Genomic DNA, 22023 nt, shown 5'->3' on the forward strand with positions numbered 1-22023 from the left:
AGAAGAGCGCAGGACTAATTATTGACACAAGTAGAGGGGCAGATTCGGAAATGTTTATGTAGGAATTTGTTTTAAAGAAATGAACAAATTGGAACATAAAATGAAAGACTGAGATTATTGTGTTAAACATTCACATAATTATCAGGTTGGAAATTATGGGGCAGGGCAGTTTTAAGATGAATGATTAATCTCCAGCCAATGCATGTGCCTCGTCACGCTAGCAGGATATTTATGATGTGAAGAGCAGTGCCAATTCTAAATGTATGCTCGTGTATCGTATGATGATTCCTTTTAGTCGTAATCACCCTGGTTAGGATTGGCATGAGTTTGGGGGACAAAAAAAGAATTGAATCTAATGAAAAAACCATTTCTTCCGTGGGCTGGATTCACTGAACGGGAGAAACCAGAATGTCAGCCTGGTTTAGTTTATGAAGTTCAATGGACCAACTTACAGCACCAGGTAAGTGTTCTGCAGTTCTCCCAGTGACCTAGGGAATCAATACGCTGTGCGGTGTAGGCCCTATGGACAGAGCAGAAGGACCCCGGCTTAATTCCTGGTCCGTGTTGGGTTAGCTAATTCCAGCTGAAGTATGTTCTTTGGCCGCAGAACTCCTGGATTAGAGAAAGGGAAAATCAACCAGAGTTGCTGCATCTGACTACTAGCCTATTGGATATCAGTTGAGAACTCAATTGAGCTCAGCGTCGATGCCCTCCCTGGTTGAATATCTGCCCTTGTATGAAGAGTGACCAGTTGAGAGGGATCAGCTGACTCTAAGGGGGCGGATCTTACAGCAGGGTGGGTCGTCCACCTATTCCGTTACCTGTGCCTGTGGCTTCACGTCCTGGGCTCAGGGTTATTAACATATTGAGGGTTGGGCACGAGGGCCATTCCCAGTGCCACTAAGGTGCCCGCCTCAGGTGAGGGAGGGGAGGGAAATTGTTGTGGCACCTTGCCGGCGTAACTAGTGAGGAAATTTGGGCCCGAGCATCTTCAGGAAAGCAACAACAAGAAAAACAACTTGCATTATATAGTGCCTTTGACGTAGTAAAACGTCCCAGACAGGGGAGAAACGAGAGTGTGCGAGGGACTTGAAATCTTAGAAACTCTTTTGCTATGGATTTGTGATATACAGCAACTTATCATATGTCTCACAAACATCCCCAGGTGCTTCACATTCAGTGAATTACTTTTAAGTGCAGTGACTATTGTTATGTTGGCAAACACACCAAGGCAAGTTGCAAACAGCAAGATCCCACAAATAGGAATGAGATGAATGACCATTGAATCTTTTTTTTTCTAGGAAACTAGGAGAACCAGTACCACAGGATCTTTGGCCCCGATATCAATAGGGAGGCGGGGAGGGGGTGCGTGAGGCCGAGATCGGCCGAAGGAAACGGTAAGGCCGGGGATGCGGAGATCCTGCCGATCTTAATGGCAGGACCTCATTAACATGATGTTGTTAAATATTGGCTGGCAGCCGGCCAATTGGACAGCCTGGCCGGTGGGCAGGACGGAACTCCAGTAGCAGGAGGCCGTAGACAGGGACCCGGTACTGGGTGGGGAAGGTGGGGGGAGGCCTGTGATCGGGGGTCTGGGGGGATGGTGGGGGAGAGGTCAGTGATCGTGGGGGGGTCTGTGGGGGAGATCGGTATCAGTGGGGGCTGGGGAGAGGTCGGTGATCGGGGGAGTTGGAGGGGGGTCGGTGATCAGGGAGTCTGGCAGGAGGTCAGTGATTGGGGGGTTGTGGGGGGGGTCAGTGATTGGGGGGGCTGGAGGGGGGGTTGGTGATTGGGGGGTTGTGGGGGGGGTCCGCGATCGGGGAGTCTGGCAGGGGGCCGGTGATCGGGGGGGCTGGAGGGGGGTTGGTGATCGGGGGGTTGTGGGGGGGTCGGTGATTGGGGGGTCGGCGATCGGGGAGTCTGGCAGGGGGCCGGTGATCACGGGGGGGTTGGAGAGGGGTCGGTGATCGGGGGGGCTGGAGGGGGGGTTGGTGATTGGGGGGGGACTTTAAATCTATGCCCCCTGGTTATTAACCTCTCTGCTAAGGGAAATAGGTCCTTCAATCCACTTGATCTAAATTAGGCTCCTCACAATTTTGTACACCTCAATTAAATCACCCCTCAGCCTCCTCTGTTCCAAAGAGAACAACCCCAGCCTATCCAATCTTTCCTCATAGCTAAAATTCTCCAGTCCTGGCAACACCCTCGTAAATCTCCTCTGTACCCTCTCGAGTGCAATTACATCCTTCCTGTAATGTGACCAGAACTGTACACAGTACTCAAGCTGTGGCCTAACCAGTGTTTTATACAGTTCTAACATAACCTCCCTGCTCTTATATTCTATGCCTTGACTAATAAAGGAAAGTATTCCATATGCCTTCTTAACCACCTTATCTACCAGCTACCTTCAGGGATCTGTGGACGTGCACTCCAAGGTCCCTCACTTCCTCTACACCTTTCAGTATCCTCCCATTTATTGTGTACTCCCTTGTCTTGTTTGCCCTCCCCAAATGCATTACCTCACACTTCTCCGGATTGAATTCCATTTGCCACTTTTTTGCCCACCTGACCAGTCCATTGATATCTTCCTGCAGTCTACGGCTTTCCTCCTCACTATCAATCACACAGCCAATTTTTGTATCATCTGCAAACTTCTTAATCATGCCCCCTACATTTAAGTCCAAATCATTAATGTATATCACAAAAAGCAAGGGACCTCGTACTAAGCCTCTTGGGTCTATACTCATTGGAGTTTAGAAGAATGAGAGGAGATCTTATTGAAACATACAAGATTCTGAGGGGACTCGATAGGGTAGATGCTGAGGGGATGTTACCCCTCATGGGGGAATCTAAAACTAGGGGCCATAGTCTCAGAATAAGGGTCGCCCGTTTAAGACGGAAATTAGGAGGAATTTCTTCTCTCAGAGGGGCGTGAATCTTTGGAATTCTTTACCCCAAAAAGCTGTGGAGGCTGAGTCATTGGATACATTCAAGGCTGAGTTAGACAAATTTTTGATCAGCAAGGGAGTCAAAGGATATGGGGAAATGGCGGGAAAGTGGAGTTGAGGTAAAAATCAGATCAGCCATGATCTCATTAAATGGCGGAGCAGGCTTGAGAGGCCGAATGGCCTACTCCTGCTCCTATCTCTTATGGTCTTATGGTCTTATGCACCCTGAAAAACCCCATTGGAAACAGCCTTCCAGTCACAAAAACACCAATCGACCATTACCCTTTGCTTCCTGCCACTGAGCCAATTTTGGATCCAACTCCCTTGGATCCCATGGGCTTGTACTTTTTTGACCAGTCTGCCATGTGGGGCCTCGTCAAAGGCCTTGCTAAAATCCATGTAGACCACATCAAATGCACAACCCTCATCGACCCTCCTTGTTACTGCCTCAAAAAATTCAATCAAGTTAGTCAGACACGACCTTCCCTTAACAAATCCATGCTAATTGTCCTTGATTACTCCGTGCCTTTCTAAATGATGATTTATCCTGTCCCTCAGAACCGATTCCAATAATTTTCCCACCACTGAGGTTAGACTGACTGGCCTGTAATTACTCGGTCTGTCCCTTGCTCCCTTTTTAAACAATGGTACAACGTTAGCAGTCCTCCAATCCTCCGGCACCACGTCTGTATCCAGTGAGGATTGGAAAATGATGGTGAGAAGCCTCTGCTATTTCCTCCCTTGCTTCTTTTAACAGCCTGGGATACATTTCATCCTGCCCTGGTGATTTATCTACTTTCAAAGATGATAATCCCCTTAATACTTCCTCTCTCACTATGTTTATCCCATCCAATATTTCACACTCCTCCTCCTTAACTACAATCTCTGCATTGTCCCCCTCTTTTGTGAAGACAGACACAAAGTATTCATGAAGAACCAAACCAACATCTTCTGCCTCCACACGTAGTTTACCTTTTTGGTCTCTAATAGGCCCTACTCTTTCCTTAGTTATCCTCTTGCTCTTAATGTATTTATAAAACATCTTTGGGTTTTCCTTGATTTTACTTGCCAATATTTTTTCATGCCCTCTCTTTGCTTTCCTAATTTCCTTTTTAATTGCACCCCTGCACTTTTTATACTCCTCTAGGCTTTCTGTAGTATTGAGTTCTCGGTGTCTGACATAAGCTTTCCTTTTCTGCCTTATCTTATCCTGTATGCTCCTTGACATCCAGGGGGCTCTAGATTTGGCAGCTCCACCCTTTTTCTTTGTGGGATCATGTTTACTCTGAACCCCTTGAATTTTCCCCTTGAATGCCTCCCACTGCTCTGACACTGATTGTTAAATTTCTTCTCTGCTTAGTAAAATTGGCCTTTCCCCAATTGAGAACTTTAACTCCTGTTCTATCTTTGTCCTTTCCCATAACTATGCTAAAACTAACCGAATTATGATCATTACCACCAAATGCTCTCCCACTGATACTCCTTCCACCTGTCCAGCCTCATTTCCTAAAACTAAATCCAGAACTGCGCCCTCTCTTGTTGGGCTTGCTATGTACTGGCTAAAAAAGTTCTCCTGAATGCAATTTAAGAATTTTGCGCCCTCTGTACCCTTCACACTGTTTGTGTCCCAGTTAATATTCGGGTAGTTGAAATCCCCCACTATTACTGCCCCTACTGATCCTGAGCCAAGTGCATGAAAGGCATCTCTCTGCATCTCCAGGGGTGCAGGGGCATACAGGGGTGTATTTAACAAATTAACGATCTCAGCACAGTGCTTTGCAATTGATGGAACATCAAGCGAGGCATGCTGCCGTCTGCGCCTGAACTGCCGATTTCTATTCTTGTCACATGAAGCTCTGCGCTGGGGAGTGCTCATTCATAAAATCTACCCCGTAGTGTAGTAATGTTTGCAATATCTTGCCGAGGACACCGTCTAATTGGCAAACTCTTAACTCCTTATACCTCTGTCCAAGACTTGAACACCAGTCCCATATCTCAGGGGCCCTGCTAGCATTCGTGAACCGAAAATTAACAGAGAGCTTGTTGTCTCACAGATGATGTTTCTGACTTCAACTTTCAATCTCTGTCTGTCTCTCTCTCTCTCTGTTTTGACCTTTCCAGAGCCTCTCTATTATATTGACGCTATCATTGTTGCTCTAAACTTTCCTCTCTTGTTCTTTCCAAGTTCCAAATGCATCGTCTGACATGCGTATCTTAATTCCTGCATTCTTTTGGTTTTCAAATCAAGAATCATCTATTTTAACTCATTCTTTCCACAGACCTCGAAAACTCATTCCCCCTCTCTGCCTCCCTTTCCTTCTACAATCTACAGGCTCTTTAAAATTCAAACTTGGTGTCACTTTGTGATATAACTTGTTTAATCTCTGACATTTCTAAACCTTGGCAGTGTCTTGCACCATGAATCCTAACCTTTTTATCACGAGAAAGTACTGAATCGCCCACTGCTGGAGAATGTTCCTGTAGTGACCAGTAAACTCAGACCAGTACAGTTCATGTCACTTGATCAGTAACCCAAGCAATTCCAACACTGCTTCAAAGTGTTCCCAAAGTGGGCCGGGACCACACCCAGTGGTCAGTACAAATAAGTCCCTTTTACTCGCAAGCTTTACCCCCAAATACAGTCAGCTCCGCCTTTTCTAACTTTGATTCGAGGTGACGTTAGACAAGATCACATTATTGGTGCAAACATTGATATCCTATCAGTCAGTCCAGATTCTGTGCTGCGGTTGATGGAGATAACGTCCAGTTAATGGAGATAACGTCCAGTTAATGGAGATAACGTCCAGTTAATGGAGATAACGTCCAGTTAATGGAGATAACGTCCAGTTAATGGAGATAACGTCCAGTTAATGGAGATAACGTCCAGTTAATGGAGATAACGTCCAGTTAATGGAGATAACGTCCAGTTAATGGAGTGGCGTGTTTACTGTTGCCTCGGATGTCAAACCATTTTTGTGACAGTCCTGTAATCATGCCGGGTTGGACAAGAAATATTTCAAAACTGAGCTTGTAGTTTTCCTCTGGCCAACCCTAAGAGGAAGAGGAACTAAAACGGAGGGTACCCACCACAGGGTGCCTCTGTACTGTCCCAAATGTTTAATAGTTAGGTAAGATCTGAAATGTTGAACTACTCCGGTTGTAAACTAGAAACCTGCGGAGTTTCTTCCTGTGTGTTGAGCTGATTGCATGCTCGGGTCACTACAGGAAAATTCTCCAGCAGTGGGTGAATCAGGCGCATCATGTTGCCGTCACTTGGGTGCTTAGATCCAGTAAGCGCTGACATCAATACGTGTCCTAAATTGTAGGGGTAGATTTTCTGTTTTGGGCGCCATCGGCACAGGCCGGGTATCATTCCAAGTTTCCGCTAAAGTGTATTAACATAATCACAAACTTAAAACCCTCCACGAATCAGCGCAATCTGGAAACTTAACAGAGTGTAATCGTTTATTATTTTTTTTGCAATAAAAAATATTCATTGATGTATTTAAGAGTGGTGCAGTTTTATTAATACAGCTGAAAATGGGTTTATCACAAACAATATGCATTTTTAATCGGAGTGTGAATCCTTCAAATGTGAGCAACCTGATTTTAAACCACTGAAAATGACAAAAAAAACTACACTGAACCGTTTACTACTTTCATTGTTGTATATTAGTCAGTTTCTTAATAAATTAAATATTTTTTAATATTTAAAAACCTTTAAAATGTGCCTACTTGTGCCTGTGCGCTTCAGAAAACTAGCTTAATTTGAAGACCCTCCTCGAATGGCCGCAGGCGGGCGCAATCGGCAGAAACTTGCCATCCTCGTTACTTCATTCCGGGGGTGGGGGGGGGCATGGCCAATTTTGTGGGTGGGGCCGGTTCAGCGCGATAATTTTTGAACCAGCACAAAAGATCGCGGAAGCTCGAATTACGCTGGACGTAATTTTGGCCCAGCGTAGAATGAAATTCCTCGATCTTTTCGGATTGCACTGATAAAACCAGCGCAATCCAGCAGAAACTCTACCTCATAGTGTTTACCTGGCACAGTTCACACTGCACAATTGTGCCAAAAATCACACTTTTACACGACGAACCTGGACGTTCCTGATTGCTCCGATGATGAATAGTGTAATTGTAGAACGTCCACAGCTCTTTAAACAGGATCGTGAGTCCAAGTGAAATGTGTTTTGACTTAGATACTCCTTGTTTTTGTCAGACAGCTCAAGAGATTGAGGCACTTGTCCCAACCTGATATTTACAAGATCAAGTTTCATGGATTCCCACCTCTACAACTCGCCTATCAGTAGCTCACCTCTCCTTGGATGAACTTCTGGACGGAGCCCAGGTTATTGCAGAATAATTAAAACAGGGCAACAAAAACAGCTTATTACAGAAATCTTGACGTGACTCGCCATCGCCTCTCACCCTTCAATAGTTTACCGCGGTCCAAACACGGGTTTTGTCAGCTAGCACTTCTGGTTATTTGCATTTGCAAAGGGCCTAACGCCAGCTTCGGGCGTGGGTAAAGGACGCCTCTTGTTTGTCCTTACCCAAAATGGCGAGAGACGCATATCTGGCCGGAAAGGTCCTCGCGCTTCCAGCCCACCAAATTGGGGCCTTAGTAGTCCGAGCAGTGCTTGAAAAATGGACCAATTTCTAGGCCTTTATTCAATGCACTAGAGTGGACACTTTTGCCTGGGTTACTTTACCTCCCACAGAAGCCTCCTCTGTTTGTGTATGATGGTCTTTTTGTTGGTTTCTGTGGCAATCGACAGATGTGGAGCTCGACGGGAGAAACATCTCCAGCTAGGAACATACCTGTCCTTGTCCCTGGAAATTCTGTCGCAACGTAACAGAGATCAGGAGGCATGGTTGACACAGTTCGAGTCCCTTCACTTTTAATCCATCCTTTCTCATGAATCATGCACTTTACATGTCACTTTCTGTCATCCCTGGATTGACTGATCCATTTTTAACCTCAGATGTTTTCGAATCATGTTGCACTGAAATGCTTTTATGTATTTCAAAAAAAATATCCACTTTTGAGTTGTTTGCATTCAACTGTCTTGCCCACTCCCATCACCCAGCACAGCTATTGCTCAGCTCTGCTCAGGAAGTCTCACATAATGGGTCCGGGGCACTGGGGCCGGGGCAATGGGTCCGGGGCACTGGGTCCGGGGCACTGTGTCCGGGGCAATGGGTCCGGGGCAATGGGTCCGGGGCAATGGGTCCGGGGCAATGGGTCCGGGGCACTGGGGCCGGGGCAATGGGGCCGGGGCACTGGGGCCGGGGTACTGGGTCCGGGGCACTGGGGCCGGGGCAATGGGGCCGGGGCAATGGGGCCGGGGCAATGGGGCCGGGGCAATGGGGCCGGGGCAATGGGGCCGGGGCACTGGGTCCGGGGCACTGGGTCCGGGGCACTGGGTCCGGGGCACTGGGTCCGGGGCAATGGGTCCGGGGCACTGGGTCCGGGGCAATGGGTCCGGGGCACTGGGTCCGGGGCAATGGGGCCGGGGCAATGGGGCCGGGGCAATGGGTCCGGGGCACTGGGTCCGGGGCAATGGGGCCGGGGCAATGGGGCCGGGGCAATAGGGCCGGGGCAATGGGTCCGGGGCAATGGGGCCGGGGCAATGGGGCCGGGGTAATGGGGCCGGGGTAATGGGGCCAGGGTAATGGGCCAGGGTAATGGGTTGAGGGTGATGGGGCCAGGGTAATGGGGCCAGGGTAATGGGGCCAGGGTAATGGGTTGAGGGTGATGGGTTGAGGGTGATGGGGCCAGGGTAATGGGGCCAGGGTAATGGGGCCAGGGTAATGGGTTGAGGGTGATGGGGCCAGGGTAATGGGGCCAGGGTAATGGGGCCAGGGTAATGGGTTGAGGGTGATGGGGCCAGGGTAATGGGGCCAGGGTAATGGGGCCAGGGTAATGGGCCAGGGTAATGGGCCAGGGTAATGGGTTGAGGGTGATGGGGCCAGGGTAATGGGCCAGGGTAATGGGTTGACGGTGATGGGGCCAGGGTAATGGGCCAGGGTAATGGGCCAGGGTAATGGGTTGAGGGTGATGGGGCCAGGGTAATGGGTCAAGGGTGATGGGGCCAGGGTAATGGGTTGAGAGTAATGGGTTGAGAGTAATGGATCCAGGGTAATGGGCCAGGGTAATGGGCCAGGGTAATGGGTTGATAGTAATGGGTTGATAGTAATGGGTTGAGAGTAATGGGTTGAGAGTAATGGGTTGAGAGTAATGGATCCAGGGTAATGGGCCAGGGTAATGGGCCAGGGTAATGGGCCAGGGTAATGGGCCAGGGTAATGGGCCAGGGTAATGGGCCAGGGTAATGGGTCGAAGGTGATGGGTCCAGGGTAATGGGTCCAGGGCAATGGGTCCAGGGCAATGGGTCCAGGGCAATGGGTCCAGGGTAATGGGTCAAGGGTAATGGGTCCAGGGTGATGGGTCCAGGTTATTGTGGCAAAGCCACAATCAGCTTCCCACCTTCTTGCCTCTGCCAGTGGCAGCATCATCAACCACAGGGGTAAGATCAGACGCTGAGTTAATCCGATCACTGATCTGTCCCTTTTGTCCAAAGACAATTTCATATTCCTGTCAGGGTCCCTTGAGAAGGGAGCTTAAGTGAATACCCATAAACTACGATTGCCACCTCTCCACATTTTGATCTTTCCCAGTGTGTTCCTAGTCCCTACTGGCCTGGGCCCATTGGTTGAACAGAGAAGTAGGCCCATATTTAAGGCTGCCTTCAAGCCCAGCCCTTGAGAACCTGGACACCCTCAAAGGAGCAGTGTTCATGTCCTTTATATTTATAAGGAGCAAGTAATGATGGGAGACACAGTATGGCCATTGCTGTTGCCTTATTATAGATATCGACGGCTCAGTGTAGCTTACGGGAAGGTAAACTCACCACAGGTACAAAATATAAAATCAGGTAACTACTGGCACTGACATTGCTTCTGGCCTCCTGCAGCAGAACTATCGTGCTGCACTAGTTGCATTAAAACTTGCAATCTGAAGAATTCTATTGGTCTGTTGGGCAATTTGATCGGTTCTTCTAAATGAAAGAAATAAAGAAAGAACTCGTATTTATACAACGCCTTTCATGGCCTCGGAACGTACCAAAGCGCTTTACAGCCAATGAAGTACTTTTGGAAGTGTCGTCACTGTTGTAATGTAGGAAACACGGCAGCCAATTTGCGCACAGCAAGGTCCCACAAACAGCAATGGGATCATGAGCAGATAATTTGTTATTTAGTGATGTTGGTTGAGGGATAAATATTGGCCAGGACATGGGGGAAAGTTTCCCTACTGTTCTTCGAAATGGTGCCATGGGATCTTTCACATCCACCTGAGAGGGCAGACGGGGCCTTGGTTTAACGTCTCATCCGAAAGTACAATTAGATGCCATAATGGAAGCTTTATGGGGTAAAATGTCTCACTTAGCAATAGTTAATAATCTGTTAGTGAAACCCCAGGATCAGCTCTGAAACCTTTGATTTTGTTAGCAGGTCATTAAAGGCAGAAAAAAACCCTGTTTTTCATTAAAAAGAAAGATTCCAGTTCCTTAAATGTGCAAGAGGGACAGACTTCAATGGAATGAATAGCCATTTCTCATCCCTGACTTTATTACTGGGGTGAAACTGCAACAGCTGCATATCAGCATTTAATGCTAGTTACAGCTCCGTGTTACTGCTATCTGCTCTAATTCCATTTCCCTCCTTTTCAATATGTCCTCTCATCACATGTTCACCTAATTCTCTCTTAAATACTGCGATTGAATCGATTTCGACAGCCAAATGGGGAAATGTAATCCATATTCTAATATCGTCTCGCAGAAATAAAACTCTTGTAACTGTTCCTTTATGCTTCCAGTATTAATTTTAAACCTACTCCCCCTTGTTGCTGATTCGCTGACCAATGGGGATAATCCTTCACGAGTTACCCATTGATAATTTTAAACATTTCTATTAAATCTACTTGAAATTCCTCTGTCTGCAGTTTTATTGGCATCATTAACCCATTTAAACTAAACAGGCTAATTCCTCCATTAAAATGGCAAAGGAGTTTCATACATTAAAAGTTCGTGCACTAATAGTGCGATCTCACCCCCTTACATTTCGAAACATGAGTTAGTCCGACATCAGCCATTTGAATGGACTGTACCAACTCAGAATGGTCTACTGTGAATGGTCACCATTATCAGCTGACATTAGACTTCTGTGTCAGTGCTCCTGCCAGGTCTGGTGAAAAAGTCTGGCTTGTGTTTGAGACAAGTCGTGATGGATTCGGCCAATATTAAGACAGGCAGGACAAGGAAGATAAGGAAGTGGGAGTGCTTATCTATATGTGAATTGCTTTGACTGGTGATTGCCTCTCATCAAAGAGCAGTCGCCCACTAGCATCCACCAAGAGACATGCGGTTTTTAGCAGCTTGCTTGTACTTTGTCTATTAATATCCCTGTGTGTGTGGGGGTTTTTTTTTAGTATTCTGACAGCAAGCAGTCCAGCCACTCTCAAGTAAAGCCATTGGATCTACATCCTCTTGTACTGGATTTACTCAGGCCCTCAGATATGACAACTGGAGCAGATAAAAGAAAAACGTGAGCATTTGGAGATCTCGAATAAAAACAGAAAATGCAGCAAATGCACGGCAGGTCCACGAGCCTCTGGAAAGATTAGACTCCAGCTGTCAAAAATGCACAGATTGATTCAGTTACTTGGTGCCAGCCGTGTCTCAGTGGGTAGCACTCTCGTCTCTGAGTCACAAAATTGCAGGCTCAAGTCCCACTCAGGACTTGAGCACATAATCCAGGCTGATACTTCAGTGCAGCATTGGGGGAGTGCTGCATTGTCAGAGGTGCTGTCTTTTGGATGAGATGTTAAACCAAGGCCCCATCTGCCCTCTTAAGTTGGTATAAAAGATCCCATTCAAAGAAGAGTAGGGGTGTTCTCCCAGATGTCCTGGCCAAGATTTATCCTTCAATCAGCATCACTAAAAAACAGATTACACTTCAAAAGTACTTCATTGTCTGTGAAGTCCTTTGGTCTGGTCTTCATGGGCAGAAGTCCAACTATATTCTTCTGCCCAATCAGCAAACAAACAAAGAAGGACCTTGTTAGGTTGCATGTTTAATTAGGCCCTCGCTCGAAATAAGAGGGGTGATGAACAGAGAGTGTTCAGCTCCATTGGAAAGCCTGGTCAGGTGCATTTTCAGCAGCAATCGGGCAGAAGTACCAGCTACCCAATTTCCCAGGCACCAGTTGCCTAAATTACACCAGTGGTCGACCTCTCCAGGCATAAAAACCAACCCTAGTGAGTTTAATGAAGGAGAAGATTTCAGAAGTAATGGCATAGCAGTGACAGAAGTGCATAGTACACAGGAGATTTCTGCCTGACAGCATAGGTGCAGCATCCTTAGTGGGCATAGCACAGTAGAGCAGTTGAGGGTACTACCCTAGGCTGCAGACCCACAGCAAGAGAGACAACTACATGGGCATGGTGAGGGAGCATACAGAGCCTCAGGTTCACTAGGAGCGAGCTTTGCACCTGGTATAGGAAGACCTTCAGGGACATTCAACTATCTGTAATTCACTACTACTGGCAGCAAAGGTCACCGCTAATTCCCTCAACTTTTGAGCAATGGCGGCTTTCTGTTCCCCGTATCCTCACTCGCACCAAGTCCTGTTCACCTATCACCCCTCTGCTCGTTGACCCACATTGGTTCCTGGTCTGACAATGCCTCCATTTTAAAATACTCATCCTTGTTTTCAAATCCCTCCATGGCCTCGCCCCTCCCTATCCCGGTAACCTCCTCCAGCCTTACAACCCTCTGAGATCTCTGCACTCCTCCAATTCTGGCCTCTTGCGCATCCCTGATTTCCTTCACCCCACCATTGGCAGCCGTGCCATCAGCTGCCAAGGCCCTAAGCTCTGGAATTCCCTCTCTAAACCTCTCCGCCTCTCTCCCTCTCTCTCCTCCTTTAAGGCGCTCCTTAAAACCTACCTCTTTGATCAAACTTTTGGTAACTTGTCCTAATATCTCCTTATCTGGCTCGGTATCAAATTTTGTTTGCTAATCGCTCCTGAGAAGAGCCTTGGGACGTTTTACTACATTAGAGGCACTATATAAATACAAGTTGTTGTTGTTGTTGTTGTTGTTTGTAGGTCCTTGGAGTTGGCCACTTTACTTGCTTGGCTTTTGGACATCTGACCCTTGCTTTTCTAAAAGACAGACTGCAGCATATACTAAAAGTGAATTAATTTTATTAAGTGGTGTTGTGCTAGTGGTTTGGCTGCCTTGTTTGCTCCTGGCGTATTGTGAGCATCTCTGAGTTGGTTGCGATGTGGCTGATTATGAACAGCTCCCCAATTTAAGGACATTATTTAACACTCCCCCAGCTGACAGTTTATTTTAAAACAGTTAATTTTTTCGTTAAAAAAGCAGAGGGAGAGAAATGTTTTTGTCACTCGTATCACAAAGGGTTAAAACTTTTGACGCAAAATGCACAGCAGGTCAGTCAACATCTGAAAAGAGATAGTTAGGGAATTTCCTCTGCAGTGTTCCTGCACTATCACCAAAGTGTAAGGGAGTTCTCCCCAGTGTCCTGGCCGATATTTATTCCTCAACCAACATGACCAAAAACAGATTATCTGGTCATTATCACATTGCTGTTTGTGGGACCTTGCTGTGCGCAAATTGGCTGCCCCGTTTCCCTACAACAGTGACTACACTTCAAAAACAAAGAACTTTGTTGGTTGTAAAGTGCTTTGGGTCATCCTGTGGTCATGAAAGGCACTCTATAAATGCAAGTTCGTACTTTTCTTTCTATAACTTTGCCGGAAGTACAGTTCTGGTGAAGTTACAGCAGTGGAGCAGCAACAGCTCTGAGACAATTCCTGGCCTTTGACTTATGATATTATATCAAGTACAGGATGTGCATATTACAAGGTGACAAGGGTATAAACTGGTCGGCCACTTTGGGGTATGCAAATAAAGAATTTTCATTTATATCGCACCTTTCACGTCCTTGGGATATCCTAAAATGCTTTACAGCCAGTGAGTTATATTGTCGAAGCATAGTTGTTGCATAGGCAAACACGGCAGCGAATTTGCACACAGAAAGGTCCCATAAACAGCCAATGAGGTAAATGCCAAGTTAATCTGGTTTTGGCAGTGTTGGTTGGGAAATAAGTGTTGGCCGAGGACAAATAGTGTAATTACATTGATCATTCAAATCAGGAGGTGCACGAAGGAATAAACCAGAGCTGAACTATACAGTCACTTTATTGTACAATACTGCACTGAGTAATTTGCACTTTCACAACTTCCAGGATCTGTGCTACATCACTCAGCCACACACCACAGATTGACTGCACTAAACTTTACAAATATATGCAGGAGGAATCCAGTTTTTAATCATGATTTACAATCACATGACCACCACATGTAAAAACAATTGTGCCAGTTGCTTAATAGTGAGGACCTTAATTTGTTGCTTGAAAGTACAGGGTTATAATTAACTAGAATGGTATTTCACCATCACAAACCACCAATCGGTCTTTTTACCAGCATAGCTATCAGAATTCCCCACAAATATTCCTCATACACCACAGCAGGCAACTCGTTACCGTGTTCAGAAGATAGACAGGGACGAGTGAGGTGTGTTATGTTTTAGCACTGTGCACCTCATTAATTTTAGTGAAAAAGTGGATATGGGTGTAAGTTACTCCTGGGTACTTTTGCGCTCCAATTTTTACGGAGTGCACATAACTCCCACCTCCCCCAGGCCCTCTACTAGGCAGAGGCTGAGAATTTCCAGGGTCCCCCCAATTTTTAGCCCCTCGCCAGGCCGCTTGCACCCACTTTACCCTCCCCCACCATTTTGCCTCTGGCCCTGAGGAAATTAGGGGCTAATGTGCCAGGTTACAACATCGATATACTGCGGCACTCAGTCAAATGACACTTACACAGGTTAAACCCTAAAAGTGGAGTTTAAATTACTCGATGTCTGTTTTTAGCACAGCGGCTATCATGTTTGCGTTAACTTTCTGTCGGCGGTCATTTAAATTCATGGTGAACGATTAATGGCGCAGATAGGATTTTGAGACAAATGTGTTGTCCATTACACTAAAAATAGCACACAGAGTAAACTAAACCCCCCAAAATCATTTACTAAAGGAATACTCCCAATAAAAATAGAAACTCAATATAACTGGGGGGAGGGGGGAAAATCAGCCAAAAATAATGTCTTTCTGAGATTTTTTAAGAAAAAATTTGATGGCCTAAAGTGCATCACAGCCAGTGGGATATTTTTAAGTGTTGTTACTATTATGTAGGCAAACACGACAGGCAATTTATTTGCAGTCCTCCACATCCCAAGAACAAATAGAAAGGACTATCTGGGTGTAAATAATTTGCCATAAGCTGAAAATTAAAGGGCCCATTTTATGTCAGCGCACTTAGAATCATAGAATCATGGAATGGTTACAGCACAGAAGGAGGCCCTTCGGCCCATCGAGCCAAGTTCTCTGCAAGAGCAGTTCAGCTAGTCCCACTCCCCCACTCTTTCCCCGTAGCCCTGCAATTTTTTTCCCTCCAAGTACTTATCCAGTTCCCTTTTGAAAGTCATGATTGAATCTGTCTCCACCACCCTTGCGGGCAGTGCATTCCAGATCCTAACCACTCGCTGCGTAAAAAAGTTTTTCCTCATGTCACCTCTGATTCTTTTGCCAATCACCTTGAATCTGTGTCCTCTGGTTCTTGATCCTTCCACCAATGGGAACAGTTTCTCTCTACTCTGTCGAGATCCCTCATGATTTTGAACACCTCTATCAAATCTCCTCTCAACCGTCTCTGCTCTAAGGAGAACAAACCCAGCATCTCCAGTCTATCTACATAACTGAGGTCCCTCATCCCTGGAACCTTTCTAGTAAATCTTTTCTGTAACCTCTCTAAGGCCTTCACATCTTTCCTAAAGTACGGTGCCCAGAATTGGACACAATACTCCAGTTGTGGCCGAACCAGTGTTTTATAAAGGTTCAGCATAACCTCCTTCCTTTTGTACTCTTTGCCTCTATTTATAAAGCCCAGGATCCCATGTGCTTTTTTAACCTGCCCTGCCATCTTCAACAACCTGTGCACATATACCCCCAAGTCTCTCTGTTCCTGCATCCCCTTTAGAATTGTACCTTTTAGTTTATATTGCCTCTCCTCATTCATCCTGCCAAAATGTATCACTTCGCACTCCTCTGTGTTAAATTTCATCTGCCACATGCCTGCCCATTCCACCAGCCTGTCTATGTCCTCTTGAAGTCTATCACTATCGTCCCCACTGTTCACTACACTTTTGTATCATCTGCAAATTTTGAAATTGTGCCCTGTACACGCATGACCAAGTCATTAATATATATCAAGAAAAGCAGTGGTCCTAGTATCGACCCCTGGGGAACACGACAGTATACCTTCCTCTAGTCCGAAAAACAACCATTCACCACTATTCTATTTCCTGTCACTTAGCCAATTCTGTATTCATGCTGCCACTGCCCCTTTTATTCCATGGGCTTCAACTTTGCTGACAAGCCTATTGTGTGGCACTTTATCAAACGCCTTTTGGAAGTCCATAGACACCACATCCACCGCATTGCCCTCATCAACCCACTCTGTTACCTCATCAAAAAACTCAATTAAGTTAGTTAAACATGATTTGCCTTTGACAAATCCGTGCTGGCTTTCCTTTATTAATCCACACTTGTCCAAGTGACTGTTAATTTTGTCCCGGATTAACATTCCTAAAAGCTTCCCCACCACCGAGGTTAAACTGACTGGCCTGTATTACACTGACTAGCCTGCATTACACTGACTGGCCTGTATTAAACTGACTGGCCTGTAACTTGCAGTTGCAAGCAGACTGGGACCTACTGGGAATGTACATCGAAAAATATTCTGTGCCTTTCCCCTTACGTGTTCTTCAGGTGAGTAATGCTCCCTCCAGGGAGCCCAGATTCATAAAATCAGACCTCAAAACTTAATTTCCAGGGTTATTAAACAGGTTATTCATACATTACTGAACTGGACGTTGTCAGGTCTGCACCTTTCTTAAACCCAGTCCAGACTTTTCCAGGTGATTTTTTAAAAATGTGTTCACGGGATGTGGGCGTCGCTGGCGAGGCCGGCATTTATTGCCCATCCCTAATTGCCCTTGAGAAGGTGGCAGTGAGCCGCCTTCTTGAACCGCTGTAGTCCGTGTGGTGAAGGTTCTCCCACAGTGCTGTTAGGAAGGGAGTTCCAGGATTTTGACCCAGCGACGATGAAGGAACGGCGATATATTTCCAAGTCGGAATGGTGTGTGACTTGGAGGGGAACGTGCAGGTGGTGTTGTTCCCATGTACCTGCTGCTCTTGTCCTTCTAGGTGGTAGAGGTCACGGGTTTGGGAGGTGCTGTCGAAGAAGCCTTGGCGAGTTGTGGCATTTACGTTCCACGAGCAAAGAAACTCTAAGGGTGCATCAAACACCCGCTGCAGAGTGCAGAAGGTGTAAACACGGGGAAACCAACGCTGAGTTCACAAGGAAACAATAGAAGGGTTTGGTTTCATTTGCTTTTAAGTGTTACGTTGTTGGGCTTCAAATTCTCCAATGGTAAAACAAAAAGAAATAGAAACTTGTTTGTTTTTGCAATAATTGTCTAGACATGTTTTTTAAACTCCCCTTTGAAAACAGGCACGACCGTTGACACAGTCTGTGCTGCGCGTAACCATCAAACAATCAACAACTATTTGCCAAGAATCTGCTGCAGGCTCAAACTCAGAACGGTTTTCTCAGTAAGGCCGAGGGACACTTAGTGTAACTTTTTAAAAAAATGTGCCAAATGCAAGTTTTACACAAATATCTTAATTATATATTAAAGGTACAACAATGTGCATCTCGTAATGAGATAACTGGAGTGCAGAGGCTCGTTACTGTAAGGAAAATATTTTTGTGCTTTTATCCTCTTCTCTTTCTCAAGGCGCTCAAGGGAATCTGGGAGGCCTGGAGAGCAGAGAGACAGGGAGGCTTGGAGAACAGACTGTCCGGGAGGCCTGGAGAGCAGAACGTCTGGGAGGCCCGGAAAGCAGACTGTCCAGGAGGCCTGGAGAGCAGACCGTCTGAGAGGCCTGGAGGGCAGACCGTCTGGGAGGCCTGGAGGGCAGACTGTCTGGGAGGCCTGGAGGGCAGACCGTCTGAGAGGCCTGGAGGGCAGACTGTCTGGGAGGCCTGGAGGGCAGACTGTCTGGGAGTAGAACCTGGCCATGCATGAGGTACAGACAAATCCGATAATCCTTCCGGACAAACTGATGTATGATATGTGTTAACATCTTTGGTTTGGGCAGGTGCAGTTTGCCCAGTTTATCTGATTGTCCAGACAAACTGTGTGGAGTCCACTTGAATTAAATTCACTTTTATCCTTAAATAAAATAAAACCCAACACGATGGGGAACAAATTGGTCTTGGGTCCTAATGCAAAACAGGCAGCATCGCACAGTCCGTTATACGCCCCGCCTGTTAAACTCCCTGCCTGTTAAACTCCCCGTCCGTTATACTCCCCGGCCATTATACTCCCCCGCCCATTATACTCCCCCGGCCATTATACTCCCCGCCCATTATACTCCCCATCCATTATACTCCCCGCCCATTATACTCCCCCGCCCATTATACTCCTCCGGCCATTATACTCCCCGCCCATTATACTCCCCGTCCGTTATACTCCCCGTCCGTTATACTCCCCGCCCATTATACTCCCGCCCATTATACTCCCCCGGCCATTATACTCCCCGCCCATTATACGCCCCGTTCATTATACTCCCCCGTCCATTATACTCCCCGTCCGTTATACTCCCCGTCCGTTATACTCCCCGCCCATTATACTCCCTCGCCCATTATACTCCCCGCCCATTATACTCCCCGCCCATTATACTCCCCCGGCCATTATACTCCTCCGGCCATTATACTCCCCGCCCGTTATACTCCCCGTCCGTTATACTCCCCGTCCGTTATACTCCCCGTCCGTTATACTCCCCGCCCATTATACTCCCGCCCATTATACTCCCCGCCCATTATACTCCCGCCCATTATACTCCCCCGGCCATTATACTCCCCGTCCATTATACTCCCCCGCCCATTATACGCCCCGCCCATTATACTCCCCGTCCGTTATACTCCCCGTCCGTTATACTCCCCGCCCATTATACTCCCCCGGCCATTATACTCCCCGTCCATTATACTCCCCCGCCCATTATACGCCCCGCCCATTATACTCCCCGTCCGTTATACTCCCCGTCCGTTATACTCCCCGCCCATTATACTCCCCCGGCCATTATACTCCCCGCCCATTATACTCCCGCCCATTATACTCCCCCGGCCATTATACTCCCCGCCCATTATACTCCTGCCCATTATACTCCCCCGGCCATTATACTCCCCGTCCATTATACTCCCCCGGCCATTATACTCCCCGTCCATTATACTCCCCGCCCATTATACTCCCCGCCCATTATACTCCCCGCCCATTATACTCCCCCGCCCATTATACTCCCCGCCCATTATACTCCCCGCCCATTATACTCCCCATCCATTATACTCCCCTGCCCATTATACTCCCCCGCCCATTATACTCCCCGCCCATTATACTCCCCGTCCATTATACTCCCCCGTCCATTATACGCCCCGTCCATTATACTCCCCGTCCATTATACTCCCCGTCCATTATACGCCCCGCCCATTATACTCCCCGTCCATTATACTCCCCGCCCATTATACTCCCCGCCCATTATACTCCCCGTCCATTATACTCCCCGTCCATTATACGCCCCGCCCATTATACTCCCCGTCCATTATACTCCCCGCCCATTATACTCCCCGTCCATTATACTCCCCGTCCATTATACTCCCCGTCCATTATACTCCCCGCCCATTATACTCCCCGTCCATTATACTCCCCGCCCATTATACTCCCCCGGCCATTATACTCCCCGCCCATTATACTCCCCGCCCATTATACTCCCCCGCCCATTATACTTCCCCGCCCATTATACTCCCCCGCCCATTATACTCCCCGTCCATTATACGCCCCGTCCATTATACTCCCCCGTCCATTATACTCCCCGTCCATTATACTCCCCGTCCATTATACGCCCCGCCCATTATACTCCCCCGCCCATTATACTCCCCCATCCATTATACTGCCCGTCCATTATACTCCCCGCCCATTATACTCCCCGTCCATTATACTCCCCGTCCATTATACGCCCCGCCCATTATACTCCCCGCCCATTATACTCCCCCGCCCATTATACTTCCCCGCCCATTATACTCCCCGTCCATTATACTCCCCGTCCATTATACGCCCCGCCCATTATACTCCCCGCCCATTATACTCCCTGCCCATTATACTCCCCGTCCATTATACGCCCCGTCCATTATACTCCCCCGTCCATTATACTCCCTGTCCATTATACTCCCCGTCCATTATACGCCCCGCCCATTATACTCCCCCGCCCATTATACTCCCCCATCCATTATACTGCCCGTCCATTATACTCCCCGCCCATTATACTCCCCGTCCATTATACTCCCCGTCCATTATACGCCCCGCCCATTATACTCCCCGCCCATTATACTCCCCCGCCCATTATACTTCCCCGCCCATTATACTCCCCGTCCATTATACTCCCCGTCCATTATACGCCCCGCCCATTATACTCCCCGCCCATTATACTCCCTGCCCATTATACTCCCCGTCCATTATACGCCCCGTCCATTATACTCCCCCGTCCATTATACTCCCCGTCCATTATACTCCCCGTCCATTATACGCCCCGCCCATTATACTCCCCCGCCCATTATACTCCCCCATCCATTATACTGCCCGTCCATTATACTCCCCGTCCATTATACTCCCCTGTCCATTATAATCCCCCGCCCGTTATTCGCCCCATCCCATTATACTCCCCGTCCATTATACGCCCCTGTCCATTATACGCCCCTGTCCATTATACGCCCCTGTCCATTATTCGCCCCATCCCATTATACTCCCCGTCCATTATACTCCCCTGTCCATTATACGCCCCGCCCGTTATACGCTCTGCCCGATATTAAGTTCTATTGCAGTCAATGGAATGGAATATCATGCGGGGCTTATAACGGACCATCGATGGGATACCCCCCGTTTTGCGCTCCCACCCCTGTCGAATTTCTCCCCCGATGGGTGCTGGGCATGGTCCAAAGTGTTGGGGTTACACACCACTTGGCAACAACATGCAGGTTCATGTCTTCAATGCCCCATGTGGCGAATTCTTGAGTTGAGACGCGCCATCAGAACAGAGGCAGTACGAGGCTGGTCACCTGACACTCCAGCCTGCAGGGAATGAGGCCCGAGGGAGGCAGCGAAGAAAACGAAAATAAAACACACAATCGAATGAGAACAATCATTCGTCTCCTCCCTGTTCTTCCTCCTCACCAACGTTATAAATGGAAAAGTTTGAAGGTGGGGGTGGGAGTGGGGGGAGGGGAGGGGAGGGGGGAGTGCACATGGAACTGATAGTTGCCCGGGAAACAGAACATGTGATCACTTGAACATCACCATGCCAGCCTGCGCTCTGCTGCATTGAGAGTCTAGGGACGGTGCAGAGGTCATGTTTGCTGTCAGTCCCACACGCGGTACGGAATAAAATATGGAACCTTATTTAAGGAACACTGGCCCTGAATCCAACCCGCTTCCGATGGCAAACAGGAATTGCCAATTGACTTAATCAAAGGCCATGTTGGCACGCAAAGAAAGCACAAGGCTCTTTTGATGTAACAATGTGGCACAGGACATGACATCCATTAGCCTCCTAACATTGTCAACTGATTGCCTGTCCTTAATCAACCTCGCTCAGTTTGGGTGTACCAGTTTCGGGAGCATTTCCTTCAAGGCTCACGGGCAGCAAATCCTTGGCCGAGATCTGGAGGCACCAGTTACGAGATACCGGCCTCCTGCATCGAAAAAGACTTCAGAACAGTCAACCACGGGTCTTAAACCTCCTTGGTGCTTGA

The 22023-nt window shown here is 47.5% G+C and overlaps 1 long non-coding RNA gene across 1 annotated transcript; it reads left to right on the forward strand.

Annotated features, from left to right (window-relative positions):
• The first annotated feature begins 364 nt into the window (after positions 1-364).
• On the forward strand, positions 365-18517 carry LOC137324132 (uncharacterized). The gene is made up of 3 exons (XR_010963507.1): positions 365-460; positions 1302-1397; positions 17957-18517. It is a non-coding gene; the product is annotated as an uncharacterized lncRNA (long non-coding RNA).
• The last annotated feature ends 3506 nt before the right edge of the window (positions 18518-22023 follow it).

This window comes from Heptranchias perlo, chromosome 8 (genome assembly GCF_035084215.1).
Source record: "Heptranchias perlo isolate sHepPer1 chromosome 8, sHepPer1.hap1, whole genome shotgun sequence".
Lineage (NCBI taxonomy): Eukaryota > Metazoa > Chordata > Chondrichthyes > Hexanchiformes > Hexanchidae > Heptranchias > Heptranchias perlo.